Source organism: Mandrillus leucophaeus, unplaced genomic scaffold (genome assembly GCF_000951045.1).
Source record: "Mandrillus leucophaeus isolate KB7577 unplaced genomic scaffold, Mleu.le_1.0 Scaffold184, whole genome shotgun sequence".
In the NCBI taxonomy this organism is placed as follows: domain Eukaryota; kingdom Metazoa; phylum Chordata; class Mammalia; order Primates; family Cercopithecidae; genus Mandrillus; species Mandrillus leucophaeus.
The window spans coordinates 2,542,523-2,550,225 of record NW_012101854.1 but is presented as its reverse complement, the minus strand read 5'-3'; the positions used below and the strand labels follow the sequence as shown (position 1 = coordinate 2,550,225).

General features: G+C 34.0%; 1 pseudogene; it reads right to left on the bottom strand.

Moving 5' to 3' along the window:
• Nucleotides 1-814: 814 nt before the first annotated feature.
• Nucleotides 815-1,466, bottom strand: LOC105538046 (annotated as a pseudogene).
• Nucleotides 1,467-7,703: the final 6,237 nt, after the last annotated feature.

Genomic DNA, 7,703 nt, shown 5'->3' with positions numbered 1-7,703 from the left:
TCTAATCTTACTATTGTTAATGCTAACAGGACATACAGGGTCTTTGAACATTCTGAACAATACACCTTGAAGTCTCACTAAGTCAGCAAGGTCTCAAAGGTTGTACCATGTAAAAGTCAAGTAATTAAACACTGATTACTTACTGCTTAAAAAAAAAAAAAAGGCTGCTGGGAAAAGTTGGATTCAGAAGGTCTAATTTCACACGGAACATTTCAGTGAAAATTAAGCCTTTAACTATATTCTGCTTGACTTGATTTGAAAGAAAAGGATAAGAAAAAAAGATTATAAAAGCTATTCAGTAATGTCTTCCTGCAACAGAGCTTTGGGAGGTGACAAACAGCCGCTGGTAATTCATTTAGTCATCTTTTCCCCAAACAGCATTTGGATTCCCCTTCAAAATCTGGCTGCAACTCTTTAGTTTCATTATTCTTTCGAAATACAAAGGTTCCTGCCTTCTCTCCTGGCACTGGTTGAAATGTTTCAGCTCCCTAGAAACAGCTAATTTCTAATAAAGTTTGCAAACATAGTAAACCCCATTTTACCTGATGCTGTTTCATTTCCCATACATGGAAAAAAAGGGAACTCTTCCCCAGAGTTTTAATTTTGACCTATTTCAACTTTGTAATCTTTTAAATCAGAATAATTAAAATTTAGAAATATTTAAGTTGTTCTTCCTTCTATCACACCCTACTCTCCAATTTACCTCAGCGGCTAGTATGTTGAAAAATGCCAGAGATGACACAGGTGCTAAAATTATTTTGCTGAAAGGCATCACAATTTTTTTTGGTAGCAGTAGAATTTATTCAAATGTGCCTTAATATAGGTGCTGAGGCTTGCCCATGGTGCTCTCGATATATAAGGCCCGGACATTCTGCCAGTTTTTCTTGAGCAATGACACGAAGAAGTTGACAGCCAGGTGAATGTTCTACACAAGCTCATCGTCTGTCATTTTCACGTGGCCAACAGCCAGAGCCAGACATAACACCTTCTTCATTTGGAACTTGATGGTGGACTTCACCTCATCAACTTTGGCCGCCATGTTTTCATTGTGTGTGAGCAGGGAAGGGAACTTTCCTGCCTTATTTAGGCCTGGACCCAGGATTTGTGGGATCTGCTTTATCAGAGACTCTAAGGCCAAAAATGCATTACACTTCTTGGCTAGCTTCTTGACCAGTTTCTTATTTTTGTTGAGTTTGTTCAGCGCCTCGATGTCCATGTGGGGGATATCCACGGCCTTGGCCTCGTCACAGTGTTACTGGTCTCCCAGGACACACACGGATAACTTGGGGCGGGGAGTGGACTTAAGCCTGACGGTGACCGAGAGGCGCTTGTCTTTCTGGGGGTCACAGTTCCTCAAACTAATCTGCAACTCCGCTGTCTCCAGACTTGGGGTCCTTGCGCTGGTTTCCTTGCAGGACTTCCTGCATCACCTTGTACACAGTGTGGCAAGAGACTTTGCTGCTCATGGCTTCTCGCACTGAGCTAACCAGAAAAGAGACACATCTCAATTTTTTATATCTCTTACTCTCTCACTCTTCCTGTTATTGGAAGGTATTTCTTTCCTTTCCATTTCGTAGATGAGATTAAGGATTATCTAACAGAAATAATTATACTGCTTGTTAAAATTTACTTAATTCATATCTTGCAACTATCACTATCTGTTCGCAAGAACATATAAGATTATTTTCTTGTTTGTCTGGAATTACCTGTGCCAAATTGATCAAATATTTCCTTAACCAATTGTTTCTAAGAAAGAATTTCTACCTTACAGAGAGAATGAATCAGTTTAGTTTATTAATCCCTACTGAAACACAAACATACATATGTTAGCTTATTTATGCCTACAAAGGCATAACTATTTCACTAGGTTAGATAGTACAGGGAAAATTTTCTGTAGCAAGGACTAAGAAGAAAAGGACAGTTTCAAATAATATATGAGCTACTTAACAAACATCTTTGAAGATACTGCTGTTGAAATTTGTTGTAGTTGTAAGGAAAATTTTTATTCCTAAATAGGTAATATTAAAATATGCGGCCTTTTCCTCTCACTTTCTTTAATGTTGCTGCTTTAAAAAAATTGACAAAAATTGCATATATTTATCATGTACAATATGATGCTTTGAAATACGTGTGCATTGTGGAATAGTTCAATCCAGCTAATTAACACATGCATTACTTACATACTTATCATCTTTTGTGGTGAGAATATTTAAAATCTACTCTCTTAGCGATTTTCAAAATAGAATACATTGTTATTTACTGTAGTCACTATATTGTACAGTAGATAACTTGACCTTATTTCTCCTAAATGAAATTTTTTACCTTTTAACTAACAACTCCCCAATTTCCCACCTTCCAGATTTTGGTAACCACCACTGTAATATCTGTTTCTATGAGTTCAGGTTTTTAGATTCCATATGTGAAGAGATCATATGATATTTGTCTTTTGTACTTGGCTAACTCACCTACAGGATTTCCTTCTTTTTTAATGCTGAATAGTATTCCATTGTGTGTGTATACCACATTTTCTTTATCCATTCATCTGTTGATGGACACTTAGGTTGTTTGTATATCTTCTATATCTTGGCTATTGTGAATAATGCTGCAATAAACATGAGAGTGAAGGTATCCTAACATACTGATTCGTTTATTTTGAATATATACTCAGAAATGGAATTACTGGATCATATGGCAGATATAGTATTAATTTTTTGGGGAATGTCCGTACTGTTCTCCTTAATAACTGTACCAAATTACATTCCTGTCAATAGTGTGAAAGGGTTCCCTTTACTTCCCATCCAACACTTTTCATCTTTTAGACAATTGCCATTCTAACAGGTATAAGGAGGTATCTCACTGTGCTTTTAATTTGTACTTCCCTGCTGATCAGTGATGTTATGCATTTTTCATATACCTGTTGGCCATTTTTATGTTTTATTTTGAGAAATGTCCATTTAGGTCCTTTGCCCATGTTTAATTGGGTTGTTTTCTTGCTATTGAGTTGTTTGAGTTACTTATATATTTTGGATGTCAGCTTCTTACCAAATATGTGGTTTGCAAATTTGTTTTTCCCCATTCTGTAAGTTGTCTGTTCACTCTGTGGATGGTTTCCTTTGCTGTGCAGAAGCTTTTTAGTTTGATGTAATCCCATTTGTTTTTGTCGCCTGTGCAGTGCTACTTTTTTGGTTAGTTTTATTTTCACTTATTTTCTCAACATATGAGAAATGTTGAGAGTTGTAGCTGAGTCCAAGATGATTTTCACGGATCTTAGTTGCTAAACTTGTTTATTTTAATAAAAGTAAGATTATAAATATATAATTATAAAGTAATATTTTTAAAAGGTGATATTTTAAATGAAGCTATTTTAAATACTACATAGTGTTAACTGTGAGCATAAATTCAAAACCCAGCCAATAGTTCCCTTTTCTTCTCCTTTGTGTTAAGTTTATTACACCCTGGCTAAGAAACCACTTTTCAATGGTAAACTCCCCCCACTGAGAGGCAAGTGAAAAGAAAAATGGGTTCTTTTGTGAAGAAAAAAGATAGCATCAGAGGAGTATTAATAGAGTTTTCAAAATTATTAGTGGAAATACGTCCTGCGCCAACAGACCTTTTAATTTAGATTCTTTATTTTGAAGCATTTGGATCTAACTTCTGTACATTTCCAGAGATTGTGGATTTCAGTGTTCCCGTGGGTGTCACATGCAAAAGGAGAGGAAGATATTGCTTCTGTGAAGCGCAACAGTGGAAAAGCAACCCTTTTCTAATGAAGAAACACAATCCTTGGTTTCACCAAGAAAAACAATGTGATCATAGATAGATTTATATTAGAGAGAATTCCACTGGAAATCCTTTGCCTGAATGACCTTCAGAAAAACAGTAAGGCAGCAATGTGGGTGGTATCTTTGCTGCTTTTCTGGCAGAAAGAATGGAACAGGAACTAGGAGTCAGAAATACTTCATTTGGTGTAGAATCCTAATCTTATCTTCATTCTGACAGCATCTCCTTTTACTTGTTAAAATAAAAATAGCAATCCTAAATTTTAATATAGTTCAAAGGGGCTGTATAAAGATGAGGACATTTCCTTGGCTTATGTTCTTTCTGCTTTTGATCCGTCTATGAATGCACAAAATACCTTAATTATTTTATTCTTGAAGGTAGCATTAGCTAACTTGGTAACATGGGCCGGTAATACATAAAAGGCACACATAATCAGGAGGAATATTTTCTATGAAAATGCCAGTTACAATAGCTATGCAGTCACTTAAATTTCTTTTAAAAAGCAGGCTTGCTGATGATTTCAGACTTGGAACCTTATTAAACGTTAATCAAAAACAAGAAAAACTCAAATGCAGGTGCTTTCTTTGTAAATTAAAATTGTATTTTGCCAAGACTATTTCTCTGAATATGTAAAACAAAGTGGTATAATAGGGGAAACATAATCATTGATGGGATTCATTTATTTGTTCAGCATCAAAATCTTCATATTAATTCACATCTAATTACAACACAAATCTTTTCAGTTGAAGAAAAAAAAAAGAAAAACTTTCCTTTAAGTTTGTGTAGTAAAAATAGCAAATAACATACCTATAATATATTAAAAAACAAAAGTTTTCAAGTTACTCTGCAATCCAACAATTTGAGGAATGAGATTAAATTTGTGAAACCGTTTCTCATAGTGACTTAAAGATACCAGACTCACAATAATATTGTCCTTATTGGATAAAAAGAAAATATTCTGGCTATAATACCCAGATTGTTTGGGCAGTAGTGGTTGAAACAAATAGAGATTTATTTTACTTTTATTACAGAAGTCTCAAAGTTGCTGGTGTTGGCTGAGTAGCTAAATTATATCAAGAGCAGCATTAGACTTTCAATCATGGTTCTTAGATAAAAGTTGCAGTTTAGGAATGAAGTTTCCATTCAAGGCTGGAAAAATAGATGGGTGAACAGAAGATAAAGATTACCAACAGTTATCAGTCTTTCTTTTCTGAAGGAAAGTGTGTTTTCTCAGATATATCCCAGCAGATGTCTGCATATGTCTCATTTTCCAGAGCTCTTTCCATGGTCATACTTCCTGCTTTCGAGGTTGGGAGAGAAAAGCTCTAAATTGTGTTGAGCTCCCTCAGTCTCCAAGATGAAGGCAAGCAAGAGAGAAAAAGTTGAAAATGGGTGTAGGTTTAGCTTCATGTATGACTTGATGCATGTATTTTATTTTTCTTCCCTTAAAAAATTATAAAATAATAAGAAACTGCCAAAAATTGGTAAATGGAATAAAAAACTCACATTTCAATACCATAACATAGTAATCAATGGGTGTATTTCATTCTAAGCCTCTATAGTCACATGTTTTTAGATCTGGTTATAATCACACTATGTTACAATATTACAATTTCATTGTCTCTTTCTTTTATTTTACAATGTACAAAAGATTTTTCAGCATTTGTAAATAGTCTTTTAAACCAACATTTTTAATAACTATTCAGTAGGTAGACTTATCCTTGTGTTCTTCGTAATCTCAAATTGTCAGTGCATGTTATTTTTACATTTCTTCATATTCAGGTTGTTATTGTTAACAAAATTTTAATTTAAAACATATTAGAGACTTCCTGAGTTCTGAGTTCTTTCCATGACTAAGGAGTATCTTATAGATGTTAGTGAACAAATATGGCAAAGAGCCGGAGGAGGGGTAGTTAAAATGCAGCCAGATACAAAGTGGTTAAATACGGGGAAGGCTATCTGAAAAATAAGAGCTGCAAAACATTGAAGTATAGTATCGTGGAGGGCAGAGGAGTCATCTTTACAGAATATTCTCTAGAAAACTGCTATACTGGGTGATTTAATTTCTGTTAAGACTGTTAAGACTGGAGTTGGGAGACTAAACTGGATGGCTTATCAAAGTTCCTTTAAAGCCTGTGGATCTAGGGTCATGTTTCATTTATTTATAACTCTTGTTCATATATTATGAGTACCTGTTGGAGAAAATGAGTTTCTTATATCTAAGGGCTCTTAGAAGTTGCCAATATTATGATCTACTACAGATTTTATGTTAAAATAATTATTTTTTGGTAAGTCCTTAGGAGCATTTATTTATAAAAGAAAATAAACTATCATCTATATCTAAGCTTATATAGCATTCATAAAAAGAAAAGCGATTAAAAATGATTAAAAATACAAATTGAAATTAAACACAGTTCTTCCAAAATTACACACCAAAGGATTTCACCAACTTGAGAGTTACAAAAGAAGTCTTGAATAGAATGTAACAATTTGATATTATTTAAAATAATTCCTACTTTAAATAATAGGCTAGATGAAACCCGTCAATGGCATTGTATGCAACCCTGTGGGAAGATTTTCTATAATTCAGCTCTAAGATTAGATATATATGGAACTATTACCATGGTAACTATTTTTGAAGCTAACAAAAGTGTAACAAATATGGACTAAAAAATACCTATAAAACCTCCACCAAGACAGTAAATTTTCCCATCTTAAAAAAAAAAAGTTTTTGAAAAAACTAAAAGCCTTCAGACATACAGACTACTTTGTTGTTGCAGAGAACACTTGTTTTCAGCTAGTTTCTTTTTTTGTGACATATAAATCTTCCCTTCAGGGTAAAAGTGAGATTTATCCAGATTCATAAAGGGAGGAAGTGTTTAGTGAAAGTGAAATTTGTGGAATGCACACACTGTTAAAATATAGTTTCTTTCCTAACCTAAGCATAAATCATAAACAATTTCTATTGTTCCCTCCTTTCTTTTAGAGCAGACCAAACTATAATGCAGTACTGGTAATTTATAACTGCTGGGAATTAAAAAAAACTTGTGTAATATTTTTCTGAAAGATTCCTTGAAAATTATTTTATATCTTATTCTTCTTTTGGAGGTAAAATATGTTCTTTTTATGATACCATTTAAGAAATTAGTGTTAATTTTCAAACAGAGCTGTAAAAGGAATAGAGATAGGGATATGCAATGGAAGACAAATTTTACAAGTAGTTTACAAGAAAAATTGAAACCTTCTCAGTCCACTGGATTAATGTCTCATATCACTTCAGAAATACTAGCAATCAGATATTGTCTCACAAAATGGAATGTAGTATCTTGATTAAGCAAAGGGAATGAAGGCTAAATATAAAATAATTTATTTCTATTATGTAAATAGAATATTTACAAAAAGTTAAGTGTATAGTCCACTGAGAAGCAGTAGTTTCCATCCTTCAGTGCTGCTGGTCTATTGGTGGAGTCATAGACAAAAGCATTCAGTCTTCTATTATTTTTATCAGCATCACAGTATTTTTCTTCTTCATTGTAAAAGCTTCTCAGCATGAAACAGGTGGTGCTTGACCAGGCTTCCTCTTTAACCAATACACACTACAATTCAGATTAAAACAGATACACTGGGCTGGCTATTGTGCAGTAAGAATAATTGCTGAGTTATTCAAGCACAATGGGCAGAAGGCATACAAGAATTTTGCACAGCACCCCTTGAAGCCCTGTGGCGTTGGTACAAATGGCCTGTAAAGGATATGTTAGGTCACCCTGACATAAAATAAACAAAGATAGGAGATCACCCATTCTCAGCACAAAATAATGAAGTGGAGGGTGTGTATCATGGCAGATGCTACCCCATAACAGAATTATAGAAAGTAAAAAGATTTCAGGCTGTGTGTCTTGTTTTTTTTTTTTTTTTTTTTTTTT